Source organism: Lathyrus oleraceus, chromosome 4, assembly GCF_024323335.1.
Source record: "Lathyrus oleraceus cultivar Zhongwan6 chromosome 4, CAAS_Psat_ZW6_1.0, whole genome shotgun sequence".
NCBI lineage: Eukaryota > Viridiplantae > Streptophyta > Magnoliopsida > Fabales > Fabaceae > Lathyrus > Lathyrus oleraceus.
Window position 1 is genome coordinate 223,919,137 of NC_066582.1, and position 11,669 is coordinate 223,930,805.

The 11,669-nt window shown below is 34.3% G+C and overlaps 1 pseudogene; it reads right to left on the minus strand.

Moving 5' to 3' along the window:
* Positions 1 to 10,980: 10,980 nt before the first annotated feature.
* On the minus strand, positions 10,981 to 11,080 carry LOC127077213 (uncharacterized; annotated as a pseudogene).
* Positions 11,081 to 11,669: the final 589 nt, after the last annotated feature.

The following is an 11,669-nucleotide window of genomic DNA, read 5'->3' on the forward strand; positions in this document are numbered from 1 at the left end:
GGTAATTACTAACAACTTTAGTGGTACTAAGATTAGAATCACTACTAGCTCTGAGGTTGGATGCACCCTTTTTTTAGCAAAAGTCATACCTACAATGAAAGCTCATACTCCTCCATATTATTACTGGTTTTGAACTCAAATATTAGAAACTGCTCGACCACGATAATGATTAGGCCCTCCTTTTATATGAAATGTTCCGTCCATTTATATGATCCATACGTAGGAGTGTCTTTGCCCATTGGAGAGTTGAATTTGAACTAGAAGTCGGGTAGGACTTGGAATTTGATATTGCCTTTAGGAAGGAAATGTAATTCTAACAACTCTACAAACCACAAGACCATCCTTCCTGCCAAGTATAATTTCTTTAGAACTTTACAAAATTTGGTAGTACTGCCTTTAGCTACATGTTGTACTTCCTGACAGAGCTAGTATGTCTTTTACGACCTTATAGTAGTTCTTCTTATCTGAATTTTGCATAATCATGTTGTATGTATAATCTTAAAGGTTTTTCCCTATTTGATTCCAAAACACTATGTCCATCATTGTTTGATATGTATAGCTGACGTTCTTGATACCAAATGGAATCACCATTATATTAATGGCTGCAATTTTTTATCATGAAATTTGGTTTGGGCGCGTCGAAAGGATTGATCTTGACCTGATTGTAGCTTGTTTAGGGGTCCATGAAGCATAACATCTTATATTCTGATGAACCGTCGATTAATCTATATACGTTGAGCAGAAGGTACGGATCTTTAGGGATGCAAGATCAAGGTCAATAAAGTATACACACATTCTCCATTTCCTCAATGATGTCCTGACAACCATGATGTTATCCAATCAAGTGAGATACTTGATTTTGGTTATGAATCTCGCATACCTCTATTTTTTAACTTCTTTTGTATGTCTTGTATGATTGGTTTGGAGAATATATTGAGAGAGAGGGGGATAATGAGAGAAATGATGATGAAAACGATATTAGAATCTATCCTTGGAGTGTACGAGGGAATCCAAGAGAATATATATATATATATATATATATATATATATATATATATATATATATATATATATATATATATATATATATTCTTGAGCAGTTTCATGAACTCATATTCTCCATTTTTTATAGGGAGGTTCCCAACTTCGTTGTTTGGGAACTACGAGGACCTATTTGGATTTATTTCAGATATTTTGTGGAAATTTTATTGTCCTTCATGTATTTTATTGGGATTGAGGTAAACCAATTTTCCACTGTATGAGTGAAGTTTCAATGTTTGGCACGCGATCGTTATTGCTCTTGTTGTCTTATGGTAATCTTGGTAACATATTTTGGTTGTTTCTTAGTCCCCGTTCACGATGCCTATTTTCCCTTATCCAAGGGGTATTTCATAACTAAATATAGAGGTGAAAAAATGGGCTATCCATCCCCATGACAAGGTTGAAATGTGGTTGGCTCAAGCTTTATGCGGGTTTGGCCAAAAAACCCTATTTATAAACATGCTATAATTTGGTTGTCTAAGGTTGACCCCTTATGTGATATGTTTTTTTTTATGTTGGATAATGACTCCAAACATAAGAGGATGAGGGATGAATTGTGAAGGTTAAAAACATATGTCCAATTAAAAAATTAGTTGATAAATGAAATTGTTTAAAACAATTTTATAAAACAAACAAAGAATAGGCATCACGATAAATATATAGAAGTGAAAATCCGATTAAGTTACAAAAGTATAAAGAGATGAGGGTTGAGAGAATTGTGCGAGGATTAATACACGTTCGGCCTAACCACTTGGCCTACTTCTGTGCCCAAGAATTTCTTCTTAAGAGGTTCCACAATATCAGATGTAAGCTTTTCATAGGTTATGCCCACAAATTTGTTTATAATCAAACAAGAGTTTTACAATGTCTATCCTCCAATCTAAACACTAGATTTTACACCAGAACAATTTCAGAACCAAACATAACTTTTACACCAGGTCAAGTTGAGGAACTAAACAGGGATTTTAATGGACAATCTCACAAACCAAACGAGAGCTTTTACAGTAGGTTGAGCACACAAATAAAAGAGAGATTTTGAAAAACTAATACCACAAACCAATTTTTTTTATTGATTTAACTGCCAAACTAAATAACAACTTCTCCCAAGAGATATTACACAAGAGACAAAAGTCATTTTGTGTAAATTACAAGAATAACCCTAACACCAAAACAAACAAAAAACCATATTAATATTTTTCACACTAAAAGCATTAAATCCATTTAGTGAAAAATAAAGAAACATAATGGAGAGAGTAAAAAGTGAGAAAGTATCTAAAAGTAAGTTTTTTGGTGTATTTTGAAAGTGAGGAGAAGTCCTCTATTTTAAGGAAAATAATTTGGCTTATAAAGGAAAAAAATCTTGAGATTTTCAAGGATTTAATTGATAAAGCCACATGGTTAAACGATTATGAGCTTCAAAAATACGAAAACTGAAATTTCAAAAAGGAAACCCTATAATGACTATCTGTCTCTGTAGATTAGTAGTATTCTTAATCGATTAAGAAGTTTGATGCCTTTCTCAAACTGATTGATTCAACACTTCATATGAGATTTGGATTCTTCTAATTTATGATGCTTGGTAAAGCTTCTTGGTAGGCACCATAATTCGAGATTTTTTATACAAAGATCATCGAGGATTCCATTGGATGCTGTTTGACATTAGGTGTTGTCCTTATTGAGATTGATTTTGACATCTTGATCTCACAAACAAACCATCTTGATATTGATCTAGATATAATATCTTGATCATTATTTCACTAATGAAGAATTCACAACATAGTTTTGTCATCATCAAAACCATTGTGGATATTTAACGATTGCAGACAGATGTACCTGCAAGCATATAGATCTCCATTCTATTCTTTTTATAATGACAATGCATCTCTCAAGAAGGTGGAAAAAATAGAGAAGCATGGATAATATATTGGATTGTTAAACTCCCCCTCACAAATATATAGAGTATGACTCACCCTCTTGAGAGTATACTTCTCCCCCATTGACATTATAAAAAAGTCAGATATAATAAACAGCTACGGAAACTAATTCAAGCACATAGATCAAAAATTTAAAATAAGAAAAGCGATAAAATATTTTTTTTATAAACTTAACTTAATTAGATTGAAATTGCATAAAAGTAGGAAAGTTATGGAAATAATCATAATAAAAAAATGATAAACAAACAAGACGCAAGACATCTACTAACTGTTAATATCATCATCATTGGTTATATATATCCCCTTATCAAAACATAATTCATGATGAGCGCAACATCCTTGGTCAATTCTTGAACAACCTGAACAATCTCTTAGAAGATTGCTAAAAAGTTTGTAAAGATTCTTTCACAAGATGATCATTGATTATTCTTGATATCACTTGCTTCCATTGGAACATCCTCTAAGTCCCCATCACCAACTCAAACCTTGACCAATTTGTCCAGAAGATGAACTTGAGGAGATGTATAAAATATCCAAGCTTTAATCAGGAACTTGGTAATCAAAATTCCATAAGGTAATCTTACTAAATTGCTTCTTTGGTACTTGAACATGTAGCGGACCATTCCATAAGTCGAATTAACTTGAAAGTTCCGAGTTAGTAGCCACCTAGGTAATACATCTTCTTTTAGTAGCTCATTACAATTTTCCCTTCTTGGAAGTAGCAAATTGGTTATAAGGTGATGCACGAAACGACATCTTACTTTCATGAATTTCTTCTTGAAAGGAAGTTTCTTTTTTTTTTGTCGGGTTTATAAGGAAACTTCCAATTGCAACAACATGATCAAATTTGAGAGCATAATCACGAGCATTAACATTGTAGGTTTTTCATAAGCAAATATCTTACACATAACCTCACATTCCCCAGGGTGAAACTTCTCTTGGTTTATCCAATTCTTGATGTAGCATATATGCCTTCATACTTGAGATTTACATAGATAATTTGAACAAGTCTTAGATACACTAGATCTGGTTTTTCAATGAAAATTTCTCTGAGCAACCCATGACAAACATATTTATAGGGTGAGAAATGTTTCACAAAATTCTCATCCATGTATAAGGAGTCATAATATATTTAATTATTATACAATAAGATTCGTATGTTGATTGAATATAAAATAAAAGAATTAGCTATTGATAGAAAATACAACTCAACTCTATGTAATAACCGGTACTTGTTTCCTACATTAAAAGACTGGCTATTCATCATATATATGTTTTCCATTAATGTTAGGAAGATATTTTTTGTCATTAACTCTTTATTTTGTATTTTAATTGATTTTATCAATTTTATGTATGTTAAACTTCTCATACATGTATGTTACAAAAATATTTGTATTGTTTAGTGTGCATAATAATGAATATTGCAATTGAGGTATATGTAGAAATATATTTGATTTAGTGACAAAATAGAATATATTTTTATTAAAATTATAGTTTCATTGTAGCTATTTTTTTTATTAAAATTAAATAATATCTACTAGGTCGGGTCAAAAGACCGACTTTACATGTCATGACTTTTTACAACGCTTACTTATAAGTACACTATCACAGAAAACACTTTTTTTTATCTCGGTTAGAAGGGGAGGTTAACCTCAACTTCGTATGCTAGATCACAAAGGGCGCCATGAAAAGTGCGTCATTTTAGCCTTCAGTTGAACTTACATAGAGGGGAAAGACTTATGGTCATGGTTTCAATTCCTAGCAAATGGATTTCTTTTATTTTCGGAATTGGATGTTGTTCCCCACTTTTTTTCTAAGTTATATGAAACACCGAGGTAATATATTATGTCTTACTATCTCAATTCATCTAAATAACTGAGGGGAAATCATTGTTATTAATTTTTTTCTCTCTATATTTTCCTCTTAACATGTGTTATTGGACCTATTTTGTCCATTTCTTAAACAAAAATATGGTACATTTTTTCCATTTCTGAAACAAAAACAGTACTAGAAATATTCATTGTTTACACCAATTGCAAAGATAAAATGACGCACACATTATCTTTTTACAACAAAACTAAAACACATTATTAACCAACAAAAGCAAAAATCAAAATTCAAATTCTTGATCGACAATCCAAAAAATTTCTTCAGTAACTGGTCATTAAGAACCTGTAATTTGAACCACATTTGAAACTAATTAGGATAATCAATAACCACAACATTAAATCTTTAAACCATTAATCTCAACAACAACAACAACAACAATAACAACAATAACAACATTCAAATTTTAATATCAACAACATGCATCAATAACAATAACTAAAATAAATAGTTTATAGATATATTTGAATGTCACAAGGAATAACATTTACTTTAGGGGTTTTAAATTTTTTGACTTTTGCTTCTAAAACCATGCAGCGTGTGGTATCTTTCGACATCTCTACATGCTAGAGAAAATCAATATTAGTAAAAAGTATACCAATGTAAAATGCATGAATATATATTACTAAGTCATTTAAAATATTTACTTATTAGTTTTTCCATATCCCTTCCTGATGGACATAACGAATAACATGCACATCATTTGAATCATTTTTTTTCCAGATGAGAGACGCACATGTGTTACGAAAGAAGGAGTTTTAAAATTTAAATATTAATTTTCATCACTATCAGGAATATGTTTTCCTTGTAGAAAAATTGGTCATCTAGTGTTAGAAGGACCAGTGGCATAAAAAACTTGTTTTTCTTGGGATGCCATTGTAAGACCCCAATTTTGACCCTAAGATCCCTCATGCTATCTCATCATATGTATTGGCATTTGGATCATACCTTGACATCCTCCTTACCCCTCATTCATTGGGTTTGTATTGGGAGAGATAACCAAGTATCATGTGATTTTATCATACTTGTTATTTTATTATTTTTACTAACAAAAATACCAAAAATATGTCTTTGCATTTGCCTAACTCTTTTGTAGGTAGGACACTTGATCACCCTTGATCTATCAAGTTCACATCTAGGGTTTAAGACCCTCATTGCTAAGAGCTCAACCAAGGAATGACCCACAATGTCTCTAGGAATCATATATGAGTCCCCATGATATTTACATGTTATTTTGATCAATAATTCTTCAAGAGTTTGGAATTGGTTTGCCTTGGAAACCCTAGTTCATCTGGGTATCTTATGTGACTTCTTCACAAAGCTTCTTCACTAATTGATCAAATATTTCAAGGGACACTTCAAATTTCATCATATTATACATATATGATCTCCCATGAGTCCAAAAAGTCAAGAGAATTGCAAGTTAACAACTTGGTTGATGGTGGTTGACCAGAGGAATCCATCTGATCAAAACTGGGGTCCCCTAGACCATATCTCCTACAATTTTTATCATATGAAAATTATTCCAAGAGAAATGTTACTCTAAACGACATTCCAAACAACTTTCATGTTTAGGTCCATAGCTAGTTTTTCTTGGAAAGTCATTTTTTATGTTGAAAGATTATAAGTCATTTTGTCTAAACCCTAATTTGGAGGTCAACTTCCCAAGACCATAACTTGCTCAATTTTTATAGGATGAAAGATTTACAAGTTGCACAATCAAATTAAAGGTGTCTAATTCAACTTTTATGTTTGGAGGAAGAGCTAAATCAACTTTTATGAGCATGTGATTGTTGGTGTAAGCCCTAGAGGCCAATACTTTTGGTACTTGTATCAAATTATTTATTAATCATAAAAGGCTTTTTCTTTATTATGTTAAATTAATAAATCCCTAGAATAGCTAGTCAGTTTAATGTATCAAGTATAACTTAATCATGAGATCACATTAAACATAAGGACATTATTCTTAAAGTATCCGTAGTCGAGCTTTATTGTGAAGTGGGATAACATTAAAACATTAAAACTATTATGTATATAGACTAATGATCACATCTCATGGATCATGGATAAAGAGTTATCAAGTCTTAAACATAGGTATGAATATTAAGAGTAATATTTATACTGGATTGACCCGTTATGAGAATACTATATAGAATGTTATGCAAAGTGTCATAAGTTATTCTCATGGTGATAATGGTGTATACCACCCTTCGACCTGAAACCACTATGGATCCTAGATGTAGAGTCGAGTGCCTTATCGCTGATCAAACATTGTCCGTAACTGGACCATAAAGACAATTGATGGGTACTCCACGAAGCATGCTGAGGGACATGAGTGATCTAGATGGAATTTGACCATCCTGCGTAACAGGATAAATGTCTATGGGTCTAATATTGAACTGGACAAGGATGACATGGTTTATGCCTTGTGTTCAATATAGACATAATTAGATATTATCACAAAAGGGTAATTGTACACATAAGTATTATCACAAAAGGATTTGTCAGATCACATGACATTTTCGTGTCTTGGGTAGCAGTGATGTATTGCTAGATACCGCTCACTATTTATTATGTTAAATACGTGATTTAATATAAATGCCAATACCGTGAAAACCTACAGGGTCACACACAAAAGGACGGATTGATGAGAGATAGAGTAACTAAGGAACACCTTAAGGTACGGTGCACTTAAGTGAATTGTAGAACATCGTAAGGTACATCGTACTTAAGTAGAATATGAAATATGGTAATGTACCACGCGCTTAAGTGATTTTGGCATATTATAAGATATAGGCCACATACATTTAAGTGGGATTTTTAGCTTGCAGCCCACACAAGTGGTTCTATAAATAGAACCCTTGTGCATAAGCATTTGTGGAGTTGCAATTTCGTTTCTCTCTCTCTCTCTCTCTCTCTCTCTCATACACGCACACACACACACACACACACACACGCACACTCAAAGCCTTTAGTCGTAGCAGCTAGCACTGAGATTGAAGGAATCCGTTCGTGTAGACTGAGTAGAGGCGTTGTCACCGTTCAACATTCGTGATCGCTCCGTAGATCTGCATCAAAGGTTTCAATCGCCATAAGAGGTAACGATTCTATCACTGATCATGCCCATCCGTATGAATCACTAAAGGATATTTTTTTTAAATTCCGCTGCGTTAAGGATCGCCCTTCTCCTTTAGTGGTATCAGAGCCACTTACGAAACCATGCATCTGATAGCTGTTTATTTTCTGTATTTTCTGTATTAATACGATTAAAAGACAAAATGAATCAAAGAATAAACGAGTAATAAAATTTGGCACCATGTGTGTACGATTTGGATGATTGATGTTGACTATGCTTCGGAATCCGAAATTAGTATAGTGAAGCATCGATACATCAATCGTCCATAGGTTACGCAATTGAGATCGATCAAGTTATATATATGCTATAAGTAATCCTGATGCAAAATACGGTATATATGATATACTATTTCTATTTCGTTCATTCAAAAACTTAATGGTTGTTTTCCTTTGAGCGATCAATGGTCATTTGCTTCTTGATTCGACATTAGTTTGGTGAAGCAATGACGTGTTGATCAATCATACTGAATTAACAATCGGGGTGTGTTGAAGGTATAAAATTGGTGCATTAGGGTTAATGACGGTACAAGGGTTGTGCTGTCAAAGAGTTATGCGATTAGGGTTGTGACTGCGTGATAACACGAAATTATATCACATTTTAAGACTTAATTCAATTAGATTATATTATCATTTACTTTCGGTTTACTGCATTTTATGGGATATTACGTGGTATTTTCTTCCTAATTGTCGCAGGTAGTCTATTTTGAAGCAAAAGTGGAAAAGGGAAGAAAAGGGGGTGTAAAAAGGAATAAAAAGGAAACAAATAACAAAGACCAAGCCCAGCCCAAAGAAAGTCACGTTATGACTGTGACGGGCGTCACAAGGGTTGTGACGAGCGTCACACTAAAAGCACTCCTGTGACGAGCGTCACACATGGTGTGACGAACGTCACACCAGTCCTCTATATTTTTGGCGCAAGGAACTCAACTGACCACGTTGAAAGCTATTTCCACGCACGCTTAACCCTCGGAACGAGACCACGCACACGGAAACCCTTGAAAAGCAGTTACACCAGCAGCTGTATAAATAGCAGCTAATTGGGAAATTTCAAACCCCGGTTTTTCCACGCTCATATTGCCGAAGCTCTGCCAAATTTTCTTGTCACACCTTTTGCTTATTTTTTCCTTTCCAGCACTTAACATTGTTTATTTTATTTATTTCTTTTGCAAGCTTTACATTCTTTTTTCCCTTGCAAAATTTACCTTTCCCGTTTCAGCTTCTAGATATTTTTCGCATAATAGTTTCTACACCGGAAGCTATTGTGCAACTTTATACTGGATTTAACCTTACGTTATATTCCAGTTTTATTTCCTTGATTTAATTTACTGTTTAATTGAAGAATCCAAGAACAAATCCTACCGGCTTGTGGTGGAGTGTTCAAGACTATTGTATTACGCATTCAGGTTCTTTAATCATTATTTAATATTTTGTTTTATTATTTATCTATATTATCTGCCTGGAATGAGTCTGTTTATGCATGATATAAATTCTTATTTGTTTAGCATGTCTGGCTAATTTGCCTAGGTATCGGTATGTAAAGTAAGCAGAATAAGGGATCAAGACTGAGTCGGTCTATCTAAACTTAAAATCAAAATCAATCTTTTTACGGTCTCAACTTACAGGTTTAATAACAAGATTTTTTACAAAAGTAAAAGACATAAAGAAGTTAAAATCAATAGAGCGAGAGTTTGAGATTTTAACTGGACAGTGTAAGTTAGGCATTAATTCTAGATCAGGGCGAGAGCAAGTTTTAGAGTTAATTAAATTCTGACCTTTTCCAAAAAGTATTTTTAAAGATTGAATGTGAGGACGAGAGTTAAGCATTTGGATTTAATTATATAACCTAAGTCAACAGAGCGAGAGTTTGAGATAAGGGTGTTTAAAACGGTCAGTATTTTCTTAAAAAGAGTTTCTGCAACTTTATTGCTTTCAAAATATGGTTTTTGACTTAATTATAAGTGACAGCAACATTAATATAAAATCATGGTTTATTCAACAGAGCGAGAGTTTGAGATAGAACCTTTAACCAATAAAGTTAACCGAAACGATTCATTTTAAAACCAAGAAGCCGACAAAGACTTGATTCCCTAGTTTTGACGAACTACATACCGATATCCGTTTTATTAATATTTAATCTAGATATTAGTTTAGCCCTTAGTTTTTCCCCAAACAATCAAACATTTTCACCTTAGATTTACGTAGTAACCTTAGATAACGGTATATCGATTCATAAGTCCCTGTGGGATCGATATCTTTTAAAACTACGCGATAGAACTGTGCACTTGCAGTTTGTATCCCATTCTCGACTCACACAGTCGAGCGATCAAGTTTTTGGCGCCGTTGCCGGGGACTTTTATTCAATCGATATCGTAACTCTTCCGTTACGCTGTAGAGACTAAGGTTTCTTTTCCTTCTATTTTCTTTCTTTCGTTGATTTGTATGCCACGCACTCGCTCTCGAGGCGAACCGCTCTATTTACGAATCAACGATATCGAACTATATCTCCGAGTCTTACGACGAATTCGGGAATATCGTGCTGAAAACAATCTCCCTCCTATAGACCTTCCTGATCTCAAAGATTTTCCTTCTTTAACCGAGATGGCAGAACCAGCTCGTGCTCTTAGAGATTACGCCGCTCCATCGCAAGATGAACCGCATTCAAGTATTGCTCCGCCCGCAATCGAAGCAAACAACTTTGAACTTAAACCTTCGTTGTTGCAGGCTGTGCAACAGAACCAATTCTCTGGAAATCTTACCGAAGATCCAAACCTTCATTTATCCGTATTTGTCCAATACGCTGATACTGTTAAAGCTAATGGTGTCACTTCAGAGGCAATTCGACTTCGTCTTTTTCCTTTCTCATTAAGAGATAGCGCTAGAAGATGGCTTCAATCTCTTCCTTCCAACTCGGTCACCACATGGAACGAGTTGAAGAAAGTTTTTCTTGCCCGATATTTTCCACCAAGCAAAACAGCTATGTTAAGAGCCCAGATAAACGGATTTAAACAGAAAGACAACGAGTCTCTTTTCGAAGCATGGGAAAGATACAAAGACATGATGAGACTTTGCCCACACCATGGTTTGGAAGACTGGTTAGTAATTCACACATTTTATAATGGTCTCTTATACAATACAAGGTTAACAATAGACGCCGCTGCAGGTGGTGCACTAATGAACAAACCTTACGCTGATGCTTACCAGCTTATCGAGAGCATGGCCCAAAACCACTATCAGTGGGGAACCGAACGAACAACGGTGGAAAAACCTCAACCGAAAACTGGCATGTACGAGATAAGTAACCTTGATCACGTCAATGCAAAAGTGGATGCTTTGGTCCAGAAAATTGAAAGTTTAAACGTATCACCTCCAGCCGCCGTGGTTGCTGTAACTCAGAATTGCGAGGTCTGTGGAATCCAAGGCCACACTCCTGCGGAATGTCAACTCTTGACTGGAATCCAAACAGAGCAAGCAAACTATGCTCAAGGAAGCCCCTATTCGAATACCTATAACCCAAATTGGAAGAACCATCCAAACTTCTCATATAAGAGTAATAATGCTTTATACGCACCTGGACAGTCTCCAAATCAAGCCCCATCTATACCTCCGGGATATCAGAAACCGAATCCTAACAATAATACCCCTAGAAAATCCAACTTGGAAATCATGATGGAA